We start from the raw sequence: 20720 nt of genomic DNA, 5'->3' as shown, positions 1-20720 counted from the left end.
AAAAATAATGTCTCTTTCCCCATATTCACTCTCCTCTTAGCACTCATGTAGACATTCTATATTGGGATCCCTAAACCTTTTTGATTATAGAGACTTCTTTTTGACATAAATTTTAATAATTAATTTCTGTGCAGTATGAGTTACATCTGTTGGTTGAGAAAAATATATGAACCAAAAAACCTATATGAATTTGTTATTTTGGATGCTATAGTATTTAATGACATTTGTATTTCATCATGCTGAGGAGTGAAAGGATCTGGGTTTGAATTCCAACTCTTCCATTTCCTTCTGTTGTAACATTGAGTGGTGGTGACTTGATCTCTCAAATCCTCTGCTTCCTCATTTGTAAAATGAGGACGCATTGTGAAATGGATGAGAAGGAAAGGAAAGGGACCAAAAAAAAAAAAGGACAGAGGAAAGAAAGAAGGAAGGAAGGGAGGGAGGGAGAAAAGAAGGAAGAAAAAAAGTTGTGACTCCTTTGAATTTTCAAGAACCTGGGATCAATTTCCACCTTGGATCTTGAAATCAGATCTGTGGTCTAAGCCAAATGATTTATTCTCCCTGGGCCCTGCTTCCTTTTTCTGCAAAATAAGAAAGTTGTAGTCAGTGGTTCTTTCCAAAACTAAATCTATGATTTTAAATTACCAAACATAACAGTACATACAATTAAAAACAGTAAAGGCACAGTGGTAAAGAGATGCCTTGGAGTCAGAAAGACATGAATTCAAGTCCTCTGACACAAATGAGTTGTGTGACACTGGGTCAATAGTCATTTAACATCTCAGTGTTTAGGCAACTCTCTAAAACTATAACACTTTTAGAGAAGATGCTAACCTATATGGAGCTCCCTGTGCTGAGGGATCTTAGGGCAAAACTATTATTTATTTTGTCTGCAAAAGGCATGCGTGCTAATTTGTCACATTAAGTCACACTTGACATTTTGTTGGAACTAAAAGATAACAAAGACACAAAAATGATAATACTTTATGTTCATATGTATTTGTAGAACTTTTGCAATAGCCAACTGGCCTTCCGTGGGTTCATTGCTAACAGATTGTAAAACCACTGTTCTATACTATACTTCTTATATGTTGCCTTGTAATTTCTTCTAATATAATATGTCTTGCCCAAAATAGTGAATAAGCTTCTTGAAGACAGGAATCATGTCTTTGAATCTTTCCTTCCATCCTTCCTTCTTTCCCTCCCTCCCTCCCTCCCTCCCTCCCTCCCTTCCTTCCTTCCTTCCTTCCTTCCTTCCTTCCTCATTCCTTTCCTTCTTTTCTTCTTTTCTTCCTTTCTTCACTTCCTTCTCTTCCTTTCCTTGTCTTCCTTTCCTTTTTAAACACATAAATACACTCAAACAAAATAGATTAATTCACTGACCATGCTTGAAGATGCATGTCTTGTTCCTCACAATACAGTCTGTCTATCACCACTGCTAAAGGGCAAATAAAATGCTTTCCTTTCAGTCTTTCGAAGTCATGATTAGGTATTTCATTGTTCACAGTACTGAACTTTTTCATTGTGGCCCCATTTGTAATTTCCTTCATGGGGAAGGTCATTATAAAATTTAGCAAGCAGTTCTTCATGGATCTAGCGAAGTGGCTATATTGTGATTAATGGGTTATTATTGCAGCAAGCCTTTTTAAGAGTCACAAAAGAAGCTCTATGAGGATTGTTAAAATTTTGAGGATTTGGACATTGTTTGAGCTTGAGCTTCTAAGCCTAAGATGCTTTGCACTTAGATGTGCATTCAGAAGGTAGCTCTTAATTGGAGAGAGAATGCTGACCTGATGCTTCATCTGATCTGAGTGAAGGGCATTGGTTTTATATATATAGAAAAGAATCTTGATCAGATGTAAATGAGACTAGATGCTTCTTGAATTCTTCCCCAATCTTGTGGTTTTGTAGTTCTTTTTCAAGCAGTAGTAGGAAGTGATATTTTCTGGTCTGAAAGTGTCCCAGCAGCTTTCAGAGGAGCCAGATTTATTCTCTAAGAGGACAGCTTTGCCTCTGGGAAAACCTGGCTCCTTAAATGGCAAGTCTAGGTAGAAACTAGATTTCTTACTTCATAGTTTTGAGCTCTGTATACTAGAGTACATTGGCTGTCTTCTGCTCTTGGCTGGTGAGAGCAATACATAATCAAGATTAGTGTTTTCACTGCTGGCGGAATGCCAAAGAGGGTTTGAAATGATAGGCTTGTTAATGAGAAATGAATGGCTGGCACACTCTGATGTTATCTTAACAGAACTACTTCTGTCAGTTTCATGGCATTTGGAGCAATATTCTAAAGTCCCAAGTCTCCTGGGAGAATCCCTGTTATGGCACCCTCTGTACCATTAGGAAAATTTCCAAAAGGGTGGTTTGGGGAAAGGATCCAAGTAATTGGCTGATTCTCAACATTCCTTCAGACTAACACTTGCAAAAGAGCAGATTTCTACCCACATTGTTAAATCTTCCTCAGTCCCAAATGGTTCAAGATAACTCCAATTTTAATTTTCCAATTTTGACAATTTTGATATAGACCAACAGGGCAGAAAGTCCCATCTTTGTTTCTTCCCTTCCTTCCTTCCTTCCTTCCTTCCTTCTCCTCCTCCTCCTTCCTTCCTTCTTTCCTTCTTTCTTTCTTTCTTTCTTTCTTTCTTTCTTTCTTTCTTTCTTTCTTTCTTTCTTTTCTTTTCTTTCTTTCTTTCTTTCTTTCTTTCTTTCTTTCTCTCTCTCTCTTTCTTTCTCTTTACTTCCTTCCTTTTTCTTTCCTTCCTTCCTTCCTTTCTTTCTTCTTCTTCTTCTTCTTCTTCTTCTTCTTCTTCTTCTTCTTCTTCTTCTTCTACTACTACTACTACTACTACTACTACTACTACTACAACAAAAGAGGAAGAAGACCCCATGTTTGGTTTCTAGTATACATGACTTGATCCAGCTTTGGATATCAAGTAAGTTGTATGAATCAAGTTGTTGTGTGAGTGGTTGTTTGTTGTGCTTCTTTGTTCTTGAAGATCAAAATGACATCCTTTGCTGCTGTCAAAGTACCTTGTGTTTGACTCTAGCTGATCAAACCAGTCTGAATTTGGAAGGCTTTATCACAGGTTGGGAATATAGTCCACATAAATAGTGTGAGTAACTTAGAAAGAACACTGAATTTGGAATCAGTGGAGTTAGATTCAAATCCTGTTTATACTTGCTACTTACCATTACTGTGGTTTTAGGGAAGTCACTTTTAATAATAATGATGATAATAATAGCCCTCAGCTATATGGTATCTAATATGTGATGAACACTGTACTAAGTACCTTACATATATTATCTACTTTGATCCTCAACCCTGGGAAGTTTGTATTTTCATTTTACAGATGAAGAAACTGAGGCAGATAGCGATCCAGTGATTTTTCCAAGGTCATACAGCTAGTTAGTCAGGATTTGATCTCTCTGACTCCAGGGCCAGAATTTTATCCACTGAGTCATCCTGATTTCCTACTTTTCCTCCCTAGACCTATATATATAGTTGTTATTATTATTCTATATTTTTACATGCATATGCTGTAACCCATGAGATCTTTCTCTAGAGAATGTAAACCCCTTGAAAGCAAGGCTTATTTCATTCATGTTTTTAATATATCTCCATGGCCTAGGAGAGCACCTAGTATACTGAAGGTGCTTAATAAATGTCTGTGGATTCCTGATCATCATTCTAAGAATGACTTTTAATGTATCAAAGATTCAGAGTTGGAAAGGACCTCCAGTCCAGTAGTTCTTAACTTGTGGTCCATGAACTTGGTTTTATTTTTAAAAATAAGATTTTTTTTATAACCACATTTCAATATAATTGATTTCTTAGGTAGTTTAGCTTATATGTTTAAAAATATTATTATGCATAGATTTCATCAGAGTGCCAAAGGAGTCTAATGATCCCAGGTTTGTTGTGATGATCAAATGAGATAATTATTTTGAACAACAAAAAAAGATGGTAGTGCTTTATTTCCAGATGCAAGAGGTTTACAAGTATTATTTTTGTAGCATGTTCAAAACACCATGATTAGGTCTGGAACATGTAACAGTAACAGAAATTATTTAGTCTTACTTTGTTTCTATTACAATGCTCATAATGTTCAGAAACCAGCTAATGTTTTAATTCCTATATCACCAAATAAGTAACATTTTAGCTATATCTGAGGCTACCTAATAAAATTTAAAACATTTAAAAACCATACAGATCTATACCAACAGATACATATAATTAAACTACTGAACTATTATAATGAGAAAAATCTACAATAAGAACTCCAAATATTAAGTCACTTTGAAAGAGTCACTTTTCATTTGTCTATGTATGTATATGTGTGTGTTTCATAAAGCAGAGAACACAAAAGGATAGAGAGATGAAGGATAAGACTATCCATATATTGTAATATAATCAAAAGTCCAGGGTGGAGTTCAAGATGTTAGTGAAATAAAATAGCTGTTGATATGGAAAAATCTCCTTGGTGATATGATGTTAAAAAATGAAATGAAAAGTTTGAGCATGATAGTGTTCCTTTGCTTACCCCTGGTACACAAAACAAAGGAGAGGGAGAAGAAACAAATATCAAGATAAAAACAGAAGTAATATATGAGTCCATTAGAATTCATTTCCTACGTTTGTCCACAGAGAGATTTTTTATTTTAGGTTTTTGCAAGGCAATGGGGTTAAGTGGCTTGCCCAAGGCCGCACAGCTAGGTAATTATTAAGTGTCTGAGACCGGATTTGAATCCAAGTACTCCTGACTCCAGGGCTGGTGCTTTATCCACTACACCACCTAGCTGCCCCCACAGAGATTTTTTTTTAAAGAAAATTTCATGGGAAAGTTATTCTTACATGTAGACCTAAGAGACAAAGAAGTCTGGGTATTATTATACCTATTTTACAAAGTCTTTTTTAATATTATAAATAATGACTATTTCTAACATAAACATAGAAGAATAAGGCCCCAAACCCAGGATTCTACATAGGTAAGTGGAAGAAGGTGAAGTCCAAGCAATTGAGAGGAGGTAGGTAAGGCAGGAGAGGGGAAAGAGAATGGATTCTTACAGGAGTTTATATCTCCTTTTATCTCCATATTTGTCTCTTCTCTCTCCTTTACTCTATGTATCATGAGCAAGTAAAAGCAGAGTCCTGATCACCCTTTTTGTCTCTTTAATATCACATCACCAAGGTAGTGATTTGAGTTCAAGTCCTAGTCCTGCCATTTACCTAGCTATATGCCCTTGGGCAAATCACTTGACCTCTCTGAGCCATTCTTTCCTGTAAAACAGAGCAAATGTCATGGTGATCTCCAAGTATCCAACTTCAGAGTTCAAATTGTAGTTCTGTCACTTTACTAGCTGAATATACTTTTTTACCAGTAGACAAAACAGTTGCCTGAAGAAACAGGAAGCCAGAAGTCTAATTAACCAGTGTGGAAGAGTTCGAGGTACTCTATCCACTATGTCAAATTGCTTCTCTAAGTAGATCATACTCAAGAGAGCAGTTTCTTAAGGTAGTATATTCAAAACAAGCATTGACACAAGAGCTAGGTCCTACTTTCAGAACCCTGTGAGACTGACAGGTGAGCTGCTGCTTCCATGGGAGCCTTGGAGCAGAGGTACAGGGGATGGGGACTGAGGGTTAAATAAGAGGAAGGGGAGGGATCACTGTGCATACACTCTACTGCTGCCTCTCATTTAGGTCACTAAGATACTTTACTCATAGGGCTGAAGAGAAGGTATTCTTGCCCTCATCATAAAACATTCCTTTAATAATGATATTTTTTTTTAAAAAAACATACCAGGAGTAGGGAAGTGTTGGAATCAGAAAGGTTTAGATTAAAACATCTATAGTTATGTGGCCATAGGCAAGTCACAGAATCTTTTGAGTCAATACCTTCACTTGTAAAATAAAGATAGCCATTGGTGCAATACCTACCTTAGGAAGTCTGGGATAGGTAGAAATGAGATAGGGAAAGCAGAGTTCTATAAAAGTACCAGTTGGAAAGGAATTTCCAAAGACTAATACTAGCTAGCCCTAATATATGGATATGAATGATCACTGCTGCCCTGTCCAGATCTAAGATTCTGAGTTTGGAAGTAGACCTGAAGTGGGCTGGGAAGGGTGGAAGGATATATATCCCAGGAGCAGGGGAAAAGCAAAAATTCACTTCCAGTTTTTGACAGTGTTGGACTAAAATAAACTGTGAGCAAAGGAGCTTCACACAAATAGATTCAGACAGAAACTAAACCATGGGACAATAGTCCCAGCCAGGTGTCAACCTCAAGGGTAGCATTGCTTATAAAGATGCTATAATTGTGACACTATTTACTAGGAAAGTCAGGGAAGAAAAGTGAATTTCTTTAATAGAACTGCAGATTGTGAAAAAGGAGGAGGGGTGGGAGACTTGATTACCTCAAAAGTTCATGACTTCCCCTTTTGATGGATTATGTTAATTCCAACTATTAACCAGAGTAAAGGGAAGCTAGCTATGCCATAATGCCCAGAGCAATGGACCTGGAGTCAGGAACACTTCTCTTCCTGAGTTCAAATCTAGCCTCAGACATTTACTGTGTGACCCTAGGCAAGTCACTGTGCCCTGTCTGCCTCAGTGTCCTCATCTGTAAAATGATCTAGAGAAGGAAATGACAAACCACTCCAGGACTTCTGCCAAGAAAACCCCAAATGGTGTCAGGAAGAGTCACACATGATTAAAAAAAATGACTGAATAGCAACATAGAGTGAGACCTAGTTCTCAACTGTCTTACAGAGGGAGTGATTGATACTTCCCTAACACAACACCCAACTCTTTGCCTCATCTCATGATACTCTGTCACTCTGAGAGTCTTGCTGATGGGACCCCTTTCTCTTCCTGATTTGGGAAACAGGTTATAGCAACACTCTGTCACAACGCTTCTCTTGACCAAATGTGTCCTAGACACAAGCCCAAGGCTACAGGGTGCTAGATCAAATGCTGGAAGAGACTTAGAAGCCATCTCATTCTGCTCCTCATTTTACAGAGGAGGAAACTGAGAACCAAAGATGAAGAGTCTAGCCCATGGTCCTAGATCTAGAGGTGGAAGAGACCACAGAAGAGGCAGAAACCCAGAGAAGTTAAGATACCTTTCCAAGTTCATAAAGCTACAATTTTCCATATATAACAACAAGTAAGCATACTAGGCAACTTTAATTAAGAAGAAACTGTAATTCCTAACTTTCTTTTCAATTTGATTTGTTTTTTAAATATGACTTTCACAATTTAAGAACTGACATTCTATGTTCAAGCTTTTTGGGGAAAGGCTATCTTTATGTGATGAAGGTCTAGAGAATATATAGAAAAAGTAAATTACAAAAGGTCTAGATGTTATTAAATTCTTATTTACATGGTATCTTTTATTCTCAAGTTGCTTTTCTAATTCAAATATACCAAGTATATAGAGTTCCAATGAAGACACACACACACACACACATATATATATATATATATATATATACACATATAATATATACATATACACACACACACATATATAAACACATAAATGTTTGTGTGTGTATGTGTATCTATTTAGTCTGATTTATTTTTTTAGTTTAATATTTATTCTCATTTTGTACAAATAATTTTTTTATATACATTAATAAAATATTCTTGTTTAAGAGTAAACAAAATACCCCCTCCCCCCAAAAAATATAGACTTGCTTAAGCGATAAAGTAAAGGGGAGAGAAAAAAATTAAAATTAAAATAAAAAAGTAATAGTAATAGTAATAATTATAGGTATGGCCAGGTGGTGCAGTGAATGGAGCCAGGAACACCTGAGCCCAAATCTGGCCCCATATACCCAACAATCACCCAGCCATGTGACATGCAAGCCACCAGCCCCACTGCCCTGCAAAAACCAAAAAAGAAAAAAAAAGACCCAAAATAAAATAAAATAGTAATAATAGTAGGGGTGGCCAGGTGGCAGACAGAGCACTGGACCTTGAACCAGGAGCACCTGGGTCCAAATCCAGCCTCAGACACCCAACTATCACCCCTTCTATGTGGCCCCAGGCAGGCCATCCAGCCCCTTTTCCTGCACACCCCCCAAAATAATAATAATAAAAAATGTGCTTCAGTCTGTGTTCCAACACCACCAACTCTGTTGCAGGTGGATCACATTCTTTATGATAAGTCCATCACAAAAGTTATTTCTATGTTTTCTCACCGTTGCCATTGCTGATCACAACTCCCTCCTTTCTTATTTCTCTACTACCATTTCTATATTTTCTCTTTCCTTTCACTCTGACTCTGCTGTAGGGTTGCTGAGTGGTGCAGCAGACAGATCCCTGGTCCTGGGGCCAAGAGGCCCCGAGCCCCCATACCACCCCTTAGGCCTAGAATCCACCTGGCCCTATGGTCCTGGACAGGCCATCCAATCCCAGCCCCTTGCAAGAAGTAAAAAAGAAAATGTGTTATATCTGACCACTCTCCCTCCATGGTCCATGCTCTCCTCCATCATTCACATCCCCACCCCTTCCCCTTGTCCCCCCCCTCCTTCTTACTCCAGATGCCTATACCCCATTGAGTATATATTTTGTTTCCTCTCCTAGCCACCTCTGATGAGAGTGAAGATTCTCTCATTCCCCCTTGCCTTCCCCTCTTCCATATTATTGCAATAGCTCATTGTAATAAAGGAAAATCTTATTATATGAAATATCTTGGCCTATTCCCCCTCTCCTTTTTCTTTCTCCCATTACATTTCTCTTTTTTTTATTGACTCCATTTGTACACCATATTTTATCTTCAAATTCAGCTTTCTCCTGTGCTTCTTCTATAAAAGCTCCTTCTACCTGCTCTGTTAATGGAAAAAGTTCATTTGAGTATTATCAGTGTCATTTTTCTATACAGGAATACATACTGTTCATCATCATTAAGTCCCTCATATTTTCCCCTTCTCCTCCAATCTCTATGCTTCACCTGAGTCCTGTATTTGAAGATCAAACCTTCTGTTCAGCTCTGGCCATTCCAACAGGAACATTTGAAATTCCCCTGGTTCATTGAAAGTCCATCTTTTTCCCTGGAAGAGGACATACAGTTTTGCTGGGTAGTTGATTCTCGGTTGCATTCTGAGCTCTTTTGCCTTCCAGTATATTATATTATATTCCAAGCCCTACAAGCCCTTAATGTAGTTGCTGCTAAGTCCTGTGAGATCCTGATTGCAGCTCCACAGTATTTGAATTGTGTCCTTCTGGCTGCTTGCAATATTTTCTCTTTGACTTGGGAGTTCTGGAACTTGGCTGTAATATTCCTTGGGGTTTCTTTTTAGGTCTCTTTCTTGGGGAGATCAGTGGATTCTCTCCATTTCTATTTTGCCTTCTGCTTCTAGGATATCAGGGCAATTTTCCTGTAGTAATTCTTTGAAAGTGATGTCAAGGCTCTTTTCCTTATCATGACTTTCAGGTATTCCAATAACCTTTAAATTATTTTTTTCTAAATCTGTTTTCCATATCAGTTGTTTTTTCAATAAGATGTTTCGCATTTTCTTCTAATTTTTCATTCTTTTGGTTTTGAAGTTTTGAGTCCTTATTTCTTGTAAATTCAGCAATCTCCCTGAGTTCTATTCTTCGTCTGAAGGATTTGTTTTCCTCAGAGAGCTTTCTTATCTCTTTTTCCACCTGGCCAATTCTGCTTTTTAAAGCATTCTTCTCCTCAATAACTTTTTTGAACTGTTTTATCTATTTGACCTAAGCTGGTTTTTAGCATGCTATTTTCTTCAGCATTTTTTTGGATCTACTTGACTAAGCTGTTGACTTCATTTTCATATTTTTCCTGCATCCCTCTCATTTCTTTTTCCCAATTTTTCTTCTATCTCTCTCATTTGATTTTCAAAGTTTTTTTTTGAGCTCTGTCATAGCCTGAGCCCAATTTCTGTTTTTCTTTGAGTCTTTAGATGCAGGAGCTTGTACTTCCTCATCTTCAGACTGAGTGTTTTGATCCTTCTTGATCTCACAGGCAAAATATTTCTCAATGGTGTTTCTCTTTTTTCTCTGCTTGCTCATTTTCCCAGCCTGAGCCTGGTTTTGGGGTGCTTCCTGAACTTTTGGGACACTCCCACAAGGGTTTCAATGTATGAGGCTCTGTCCTCCCTCCTGCTCTGTGAATGAACTTAAGCACCCCTCTCTGCCTTGGGGCTGAGGTGGGGGGGGCCTGCTGTTCTATGGGGCGGGGCTAGACTGTGATCAGGATCTGAATGTGGTCAGAGCCCCAGAGTACCGTTCCAGGGACAGAGCTCAGTAGTCTCTCTTTGCTCCCTCCCTAGGGTCAGCTCATGCCTTGGGGGCTCCTGCTTACGGGTTTTGCTTGCTTCTGGTTCCTGGATCTGGTCTGCTGCTTGCTGTGTGCCCTGAGGGCTGGGCTTCATGTGCTTGCTCTGGCAGAGGTCCCCTGCTATTCCCCCAAATTGTGCTTGATGCTCCCCGGGGCATTGGTCAGGAAACTCCCCTGCTGCTGCTGGGGCTGCCTCTGGGAGGCTGAAGTTCCTTTGCTCTGGTGGGACACTCCTCTGGTGGGACACTCCTCTGGCGGGCCACCCCTCTGGCAGGCTGCCCCTCCAACCCTGGGGAGCAGAGCCTTTCTGCAATTTTCCAGGTTACTTTGAGTAGGAGAACAGACTCAGTGGGTCCCTCTGTGGGTTCTGTCTCTGGAAAATTTAGTTAGAGTTCTTAGTTTATAAGTTTTATGAGAGAGCGCCTAAGAGAAGATCCTCTCTTGTCACCATCTTGGTTCCACCCCCTTTAGTCTGGATTTAAAAGGTCTAATTAAGTATAGTCTCTATTTAAACACATTCATCTCTTATTAACTAAGATGAATGATATTATTGAGCTACCAGAATACTGACATTTTTGCCTGCATATGGTATATTAAGGAATTTTGAATTTCATTACTGGTAATTTAGGGGCATTATTGGAATTAATGCAGTTCCCCATAACCCACTGTCCATAAGTTTTATAGAAAGATATTTGGCACATACTTAATAGAAAACTTCTCAAAAATGACATAAAGAACATGACACAACACACACACACACACACACACATATATATGTATATATATTTATATATTTATATAAAATACATAATGTCTCATTTTCAGGCCTTGAACTGGTTTGCACCAACTACATTTTTCTAGGTTACCTGATAGTGCAATCTTTAGGAATCTCTCTTCCACTTCAAGTTAACCTGATTAAACTCAGCTCCTTCTAACAGTTCTGAAAATGCCAGAAATAAAAATAATAAGACCTGCCTGTTAGTAGAAGATCTCACTACCTGTTCACTTCACGATATGTACATAGCATGTGTGTGTCTACATGAAACATAAAACCAGGCAGCAGGAGGACTAGCATGAAATATGTGCTCTGGCAATTACAACAATTACTGCAGAAAGGGGAAGGCGGGGAGAAAATGTGTTCCATAGGAGACATGACTCTTTTGAGGTCAGGAAGTAGACTCATACTTCCCTTCTTTCCCCAACCCATCAACCCCCAAGCATGTTTTATGGGATGGATTCCAATTAAATCTTTCATCCCTTGCAACAAAAATATCATCATCAACATCCTCATCATCACCAACCTCATCATCGCTAGCATTCCTACCGAACCTGTGATATGTCAGTGACTGGGCTCATGCTTATACCAACATTATTTCATCTTATCCTCACAACACACCTGGGAGGCAGGTGCCATTTATACCTCCATCTTAATGATGATGAAACTTGGGCAGGTAGAGGTTAAGTGACTTGTCCAGGGTCACACACCTAGTGTGTCTGGGCCCAGATTTGCCCTGAGATCTTCCTGAGCCCGGGCCCTCTACTCTATCCACACTGGTGCCCTTTATCAGCCTTGGCTTCTATATGAGCGATGAACTATTTGTGTGAAAATTATATTTCAGTCCCAACCTCAGAATAGAAGTTCAGAGAAGGCAGAGAATCTTCTGTCTTGCGTTTTTCTCTTCAGCACCTCAAAGTGCTTCATCAATGCTTGCTGAATCAGTCTGGCTAGTTTACTGACTGGGAGCATAGAACCAAGTCCAAATCTAGCACTTTTCTCCATTGTACCCTCCTGAAGATATCAGCAAGGTCATCAAACCCTTCTCTCTCCCTTTTTCTACCACCAGTCAGTCAGTTGACTAGCATTTTCTCGTCAATATCTCTAAAATAGACTACAGATAACACAATTTGATTTGTTAAAATCCTAAAATGTTCATTTGTCCTTCAACCATTCCAGCCTAAATAGCTTTAGCCACAGCATGGTGTGAGTGGGAATGCCCAGGAACTGGGTGACCCTGAACGAGTTACTTAGCTCCTCTAAGTCTCAGCTTCCATATCAGTAAAATGGATACAATACCCCTTAGCTCATCTAGGGCAAGTCAAGAAGCATTGAGTAAGCAGATTATGAGCACAGCAAAGGGGATACATACCAAGAAAGGTCAAAGCTCAGTCCCTGGCCTCAAGGCAGTCACATCCAAAAGAGGCAAACATGCAAACAACTAGGTACATAGAAGAGAGCTACATGGAAAAAGTATAACTAGAAGATAATCTTAAAGAGGAAAGTGCTAGCAGCTGGGAGGATAGAATGTGGTCAAGTCCTTTGTAAATCCATCCGAGCAAGAGAAGCAGGAATGTGGATTGAGGAGGAGAATTCCATGGGTCTGGTTGTTGTCCTTTCAGGGCTCTTGTGAGCTAAGCCGAGGGCAAAGTCAGTTCCTGGAGGTTCTGCCCATCTTTGAGGCAAGGGCAATCATGATATTAACCTGGCTTCCAACTGATGGTGATGGTGCCATGCCCTTCTTGTGCTACTCCCCAATCAGTCCTCAGTGAGATCGTTTGAGGTCTTGATTCAGTTCTTCTTCAAGGCCATCTGAGCATAAAACCCAATGAAGTCACAGAACTTGCAGGACTGGGATGGAAGGGAATGTTCCAGTGGTTCCTGACCCAATGGCTAAGCAGTGCCCCACAGGCCTCCCCAGAAGGAGAGGAGGCCTCAGCTCGGTGACTCCCTGCTGGCGGCAGTGGCAGTGACAGCAGCTGCGGTAGTGCCAATGGTGGCGGCTTCTCCTCTAGGGTCTCACTGCACAATGCAAAACCCACAAACCCCTGACAGAACTGCTTCTAAGCCCCTCTTCCTGTGCTCCTGGCATAGTTTCCCCACTCACCCAAATGAGATAATTTCAAAGCACTTTTAGGCACACAGTTGTTAAAATCATTTATGTTGTGTCCAATTCTTCATGACCCTATTTGGGGAAAAGATAATGTAGTTGTTTGTCATTTCCTCCTCCTGCTCAATTTATGGATCAGACTGAGGCATTCAGAGTTAAGTGACTTGCCCAGGGTCACACGGCTAGTATGTAATCAAGGTCTATTTGAACTCATGAAGATGAATCTCCCTGATTTTCAAGTCCAATGCTCTAACCACTATACTCCCTATCTGTCCTTGGTTCATAATAGATACTTCCACTTCCTTCCTTAGCAATTTATTCTAGAAGCAATCTTGAAGACATATCATTGCCACTGAGTTTTCAACCTTCTCTTCATTCCCTTAGTATAAGATTTAATTTTAGTAGGAGTGATTGCCCACTAGCTGGCATCATGTGAAGGGGGAGAGGCAATGCTTACAAACTAGAAGCATTGTTTAACTCTTTTATACTCCCTATTCAGAGAACCCCTCTTGATGAGTAGGCAGTTCCAGGGGAACACAAGTAGTACATTTGAATATGAGTAGGTGGATTCATTTGGAAGTTTTCCCAACTTAGACACTAGGACCTTACTGTCCTAGAAATGAAACAATAACAGGAGATATTAATATGTGACCCAGACCCATGATAGCATGATTAGTCTTTACCAATACTGACTCATGTTGGCCAGCAGATTAGTGATTTTTCAGGATATAAGAACCAGGATCTTTCTGCATCCTCTTGTAAACCATAACTTTGGAATTTCTAGTGCTCTCCTTCTGAGATTACTTTGTAACTACTAAATGTTATCTTGTATATACCTATTTAGGTACATATAGTTTCCCCTAAAATCATGAGAATATAAACTCCTACAGCGCAAGAACTGTTTTTATCTTTCTTTATATGCCCAATGATTAGCACAGTGCTGACACAGAGTGAGTGCGTAATAAATGCTTGTTGATCTATTGGAATACTAGGACTGGAGGAGATGTACAATGGAAGGAATTTAAAGAAATTTGAAAGTTGAACATGTCCTCAATCATGTGACTTCCCTTTGTTCCTATGGTTATAGAAGAAGAAGAATGGGGGGAAAGGCAACAAAGTAGCTAAATATCAAATAATCAATCAAGTATTTATAAAGTAGTGGGACAGCTCGATGGTATAGTGAATAGGGTGCTGCGCCTGGAGTCAGAAGGACCTGAATTCAAATCCTGTCTCAGATCCTTAACTGTGTGACCCTGAACAAGTCACTGAGCCCTTTTAGCCTCAGTTTCCTCATATGTAAGATGATTTGGACATGGTAAACCATTCCAGTGTTTCTGCCAAGAAAATCCTTAAATTGTGTAAAGAAGAGTTGGGCATGGCTGATAAAAAATAATTTAAGTGCCAACTATGTGCCAGGAGGTAGGAATAAAAACACAAAGGCTGAAACAATATCTACTCATAAGGAGCCTAGATTCTAACAAGGAAAAAAAAAAGAAGTACATATAAAATATATACAGCAGAAATATAAAGTGAATAAAAACAAATATCTATGTATACATGGATACATACATGCTAAATATATGTGTGACTACATATATGAGGTAGTTAAAAGGGAGAGCACTAATAGTTGAGGAATAAAGAAAGGCTTAATGCTTAAGATGGAGTTGGAGTTGCATATGAAAGGAAGAGAGGGACCAGAGATAAGGAGAAAGTGCATTTCAGGCATGGGGACTGGTCAGCACAAAGCCAAAACACAGACAATGGAATGTCATGTGAGGATAACAGAGAAAAAAACAATTTGATTGGAGAGTGTGGGAGAAAGAATAAAGTTCAATGAGTCTGGAAAGAAAGATTGGGTCAGGCTGTAGAAAACTTTAAAAGTTAATAGAAGAGTTTATATTTTATCCTAGAGGCAATAAGTCACTGGAATTAGTTGAAGAGGGAAGTCACATGGTCAGATTTGTGCTTACACAAAACTACTTTGGCAGCTGGGCCAATTTTGAATTTCCAATTTGAATTTGAAAACATAAACATATGCTCATCTTTCCCAATGGAATACTTGGGGTAACAGACACATTTGTTACCTATTTTTCTGTATCCATTCCCTTTGTTAGCCCAAAAGAAAAAAGGAACTTACCCTGGTTATGGTTCTATAAAGAATTTCCTGGATTTTAGGCCATTTATAAATATTAAATTAACTGTTGGAAAACTTCAAATGAGATCTTTGGCTGATGAAAGAAGTCTTTTCTGGGCTGTTGGTGGAAAAGATCAAGTCTGAACTATCTGAAACATAGATAGGATTGGACAAAGATGTCAAGAGGCAGAGATGAGGCTTAGACAAAAATTCCATCAGCTCTTTCCTTTGTGAATTCTAAAAAATAAAAAATATTCTGTACATGTATATAGTATGCACTAACATATGTATATATTTATACACACACATATATATGTATATATATATATATATATATATATATAGTTTCATAAAACATATGCTGAATAGACAGATAAAGCAATCTCTGCCAACAGTGTGAAATGGATAACTCTACTTACACACATGCCTGTTTATATCTATATCTCCCTACAAATCAACAGGAAAAAAAAGGAAATGAAGAAAGAAGAAAAACCATTCTAACAACATACAAAGAAAATAATGATGCCTTACATATGGATAAATCTCACACATGTTATGCCATTTGTTTCTTGCAAAAATTCTCTAAGGAATAATTATAGGGGAATCACTAATTTTTAAAGTGAGGAAGCCAAATTTCAGAAAAGATGAATGATTTGCCTGTTACCCAGCTTGTTAGTGACAGAACTATGACTTCAGACTGCTTGTTAGGGTTCTTCCATCACATCTTTCTTGTGTTCTCTCCTATTATCTATTATTTTGATTTGATATGAAGAGTATAATGTTAACTACCTCTTGTTTATTGATATGAAGAGTATAATGCTAACTATCTCTTGGAGACTTTTCTTTTTTAAAAAAAATTATTTCTAAATTTCCTCCCTCCCACTCCTCATATCCATTAATAAGTCAAACAACATGATATCAATTATACATGTGGAGGTATGAAAATGCCTTGTTGGAGGAGGAAGAAACCAAAAATGCAAGGAAAAATTTTTAAAAGTAAAAAAAGAATGCTTCAACTTGCACTTGGAGATTTTTTAAATAAATGCAAAGGAGTAACTATTGTGCCCTCTTCTGTCTTACAGGTATTAAAACTTTAGAAAAACCAAAGTAAATAATAATGGAAAGAGCATTCTATTTTACAAAGTGCATCCTATTGTCCCATAGAAAATGTCAGAGATACTGAGAACCTTTGTTACTTCTCTCTTGGCTGAAGACCAATATTGCCATTGCCAATTTAGTAGTAGCTCATTAATCTTGCACATTTATATGTTATGTATGGGACCTCAATTATACATTTAATTTTTTAATCCTTCAATGTTCAAATCTGCCTACAGGTTTAGAAATCAGAAGGAAATCAAAGATTCAAATATTTCCCAATTTGCATATTTCTGTAATATGTAAATTTTATGCCACAGTTCACTTTCTTTTACCTTGTCAGACTGGAACATATTTAAGGGAGAATGCAATTAGGCTTTGTAGTCATATAAAGAAGAAGGAGAAAATGGTAGTCTATCACTCTGATAGTCACTTCATATACAATTGCTCTAAGAAATGTCTTTTCTTCTGAAATATATGGCTTATATAGGACTGTATTAGTTTGTTGTTTTAAGAAGTGAGGACATATGCATGATGTCAGCTCATTATATAGCAGAGATTCTTAACATTTTTGCGTGTATCATGGATGCCTTTGGAAATCTGGTAAAGTCAATGAGCCCCTTTTCTCAAAGTTTGCTTTTTATATACATTGTTGTTGAGGAAATGCTAAATCAGTTCTAAGTTCATTGGTGAGTTCCCTTCGCATCTATATTTTCCTCTTTGGACAACTCCCATTTTTCTGTCTATTGATATTTTTCCCTCATGTTTTCAGAATTTCATTCTTAGAGTATCCCATCCCTTCTAAGTTGACTTTCCCCTGTAGAATTTTAGTCCATTGAGTCCTATCTCTATTTCCCCAAAATACCTTAAAATATGTTTTCACAAAATATAGGATGAATGTTAGCCCCTTCTCAATCACAAACTCTAGGCAGAAATTGTCATTTTGTCCCAAATGAGTGAAAATAGATCCAAGATTTAAAAAAAAATCTTCTGACAATGAGTAACTTCAAACTTAGGTTAAACCTCAGCAGCCAGAGCTCTGTTATGTTAGTACTAAGAGTCTCTCCTACCTTTCTACTTCCCACCATGTATTCTGTAATCCATTGTCATTGGCCTCCTTTTCTTTACATGAGATTCTTCTATCAATTTCAGGCTTTTTCACTGAGTGTCCAGAATGCCTAGAATTTTCTTCCCCCTCATCTTTATCTATCTGCTTCCTTATCTTCCTTTAAATCCAAGATAAAATTCCAACTTTGACAAGAAGCCTTTTCCAATTCTGTTTAAAACTAGTGACTTCCATTTGTTGGTTGTCTCCAATTTATCTTATATAAATATTATTTGTACATAGTTGTTTATATGTTGTTTCTTCCACTGGAGTTCCTTGGGGGCAGGATAAATCCCCCCTCCACTTTTTTTTTTGGTCTTTGTCATTTAACAGTGCCTGTTAATAAATGGTTTTTATCTTTCCACCTCCCAGAGTCTGTAAGAATAAGAAAACTATTGGCACAACCTTTAAAGCCCCATGGACACCTTCACACCTTGAGGAAAAGGGGGCATTTATACACCACCACTATGTGCTAAGTGCTTTTCAAATATCTCATTTGAATTTAAAGTTTGAAATGGAACTTTCATGAAAAAAGTAGAGCTAGAAAAAAGTTAGGAAAAAAAAGTAAAGCTAGAACAAAGGAAAATGTGAGCCAAAAAAAAAAAATCATATTCCAAGATCATTTTAAAGTCTGATTTTTTTCCTTCTAATTTTGCCCACTTGGATAATCATAGTTTTTTATAGTCTGTGGAAGAAATGTATACATTCTGGAGGAGCAATGGTTTGGCACAGTCATAGAGGTCATCCATGAATACTCCATGGATGAAGTAGGATTGAAAGATAATTAAAACATTTTTTTTAGAAACCACTGCAAAATAAAAAATCACTTCCAAAATATCCCTTGTAAAAGTACAGGAAGGAAGAAATCTGACTTGTCAGTAGGTCTTGAGAAAGTCCTTGAAAGTTTTAGGTGACCATTATAGTTGTTGCTCTCTGGCAAAAAGTGGTTTGCTATTTCCTTTTCTAGCTCATTTTGCACATGAGGAACTAAGGCAAACAGATTTGATTGACTTGTCCAGACTCACACAGTTAGTGTCTGAGGCAAAATTTAAAGTCAGGAACATTAGTATCTTCATACAGTACATGACCTGGAAGGAGGGAGGGTGGTGAAATGCAAAGAACATTGGATTATGCAGTCAAGAGAACCTGAGGCAAACTTCCAGGTTTGCCAATGACTAGTAGTAGGCAGATTATTGAGCAAATTCCTTTTTTTTCATTGAAGGAAGAAAAAAACACTGAATTCTTTGACTATTACTCAGTATTTTCTCCTAACCCCATAAATAACAGGGGAATAGGGAGGAACTACAATATCCCCATGGTGCAATATCCCTAAATGTTCCAGCTGCTAGTCAAGTATCTAGTGCTGACTAGGAGTTTCTTAGACACTTGATTGATTGATTTGGGTTCCAGTACTGCAAGCTTGTTTAGTCTGAAGAAAAGGAGACACCCAAAGAAGGTTTGAAAGCTATCTGTAAATCTCTTAAGGATTTCCATGTAGAAGAAAAAAGCTGACTTGCAGCCTCATTGGAAAACATGGGTAGAATTTGCAGGGAGACATTTTTGACTCAATCTGGAAGAACTTTTAAAGTCAGCATCATCTTTATAATCTCAACAAATTGCTGAACTCCTAGGCACTATAAATGTTTGGGCAAAGATTGGATAACACTCAGCTGAGAATTCTGCATTGTTTGATGATTGTAATAGATCAATGTGAAATTCTCTCTAATTTCTAATATTCCACAATTCTTTCAGGTTGATGAGAGGGAGGGACAAGGCACTAATGTAATGGACCTTTGTTTTTGTCTTTCACTTTCTTGGGGAATATGTTCAATAACAAGATTGTTAGGTCAAACATTATGGGTGGTTTAGTCACTTTTTAAACACAATTCCAAATTGAAACTCAGAACTCTGGATATACTTCCTAGTTCCACAATCAATGTATCAGATATGAATATAAGAAGGAGTAGAATTATGAGTGAGGTTGATAGATTTATTTGATAGGAAAATTATTGAACTGTCTTACCATTTTGAAATTCTGATTATATTACCTTTAGCAGTTTTTTGAGGACTTTTTGTCTGTGGGTTTTTATCTGGTGAATAGATAGGTAATAGTTGGTTTCTGTTTGGTGAGTTTCTTTCTAAAAGCCAAGATTGGGAGAGAAATGGTACATTAATTAAAATTACATGAGCCTGCCTTAGTAAATTCAAGTATTATGCTCTGAAAACAATTGTTACGCTGAGAACATTTAGGAAAAGGATTGACTTTAAACATCCTCATGTTTCCCTGACATTTCAAAAAGCAAGAGAAAATATTTTGCAACTTTGCATAAATGTCAGCTCCAGGAAGTATCAGAAGATTACAATATATTCGGAAATGCAAGATGTTGCTGCTGTTTATTTTCAAAGTCACAGACTAGAACATAATAGCTACACCAGCATTTCATTGGACTTTTTAAATGAAGTTGACACTGGAGATTCATGAAAAACTTTTAATTTTTGTTTTAAAAAATCTGGATAAAGTAGTCAAGTTTTGTGTACCAAAAACCCAAAAAACACTTTACAAATTGTAGACTATACAGAAAACAGATTGTACAAATACTTGCAAGTTCAATTACATATGTGCATGTGCATACACACAAACACACACACACACACACACACACACACACACACACACACACACACACTCACCCAAAGGTGTAACTAAAAGGTTGGGAAAGAAAAGTTGTAAATGTTACAGCAAAATCATTAACTTGTCAGAATATTTCCTACAACATTCAAAATGACAGGTTTCCAGTGTATTAAAAGATAGCTATACAGAGAGATATATCATTTCCTACATTTTAAAAAAGTATTACACACAGAAATAATATATGCATTAGGACATTTGACATTCTTATGAGTGCATTACTAATATTTTGGAAAATAAAGCCATATGTAAAGTATGTATTCAGTTTTAAACAAAAGTTTTTGTGGTTTGTTTTTCATATTTGCCTATCAGCATTTTCTTAGAAAGTCAAAGCAAAATCAGTGAGGAAAAAGTTTGGAAAGAGACATATTTGTGAATTGCTAACTAGAGGAGCTCTCTTGGACAAACAGTTTTGCTATATGCACAGTTCTTGGTTCCCCCCCTCTATCAAGTACATACATCAGCAAATTACTAATGGTACTAGAAAACTAATCAACAATTTAT

Source organism: Macrotis lagotis, chromosome X, assembly GCF_037893015.1.
Source record: "Macrotis lagotis isolate mMagLag1 chromosome X, bilby.v1.9.chrom.fasta, whole genome shotgun sequence".
Classification (NCBI taxonomy): Eukaryota; Metazoa; Chordata; class Mammalia; order Peramelemorphia; family Peramelidae; genus Macrotis; species Macrotis lagotis.
The sequence above is the reverse complement of the archived record's forward strand: the minus strand, read 5'-3'. Positions refer to the sequence as shown.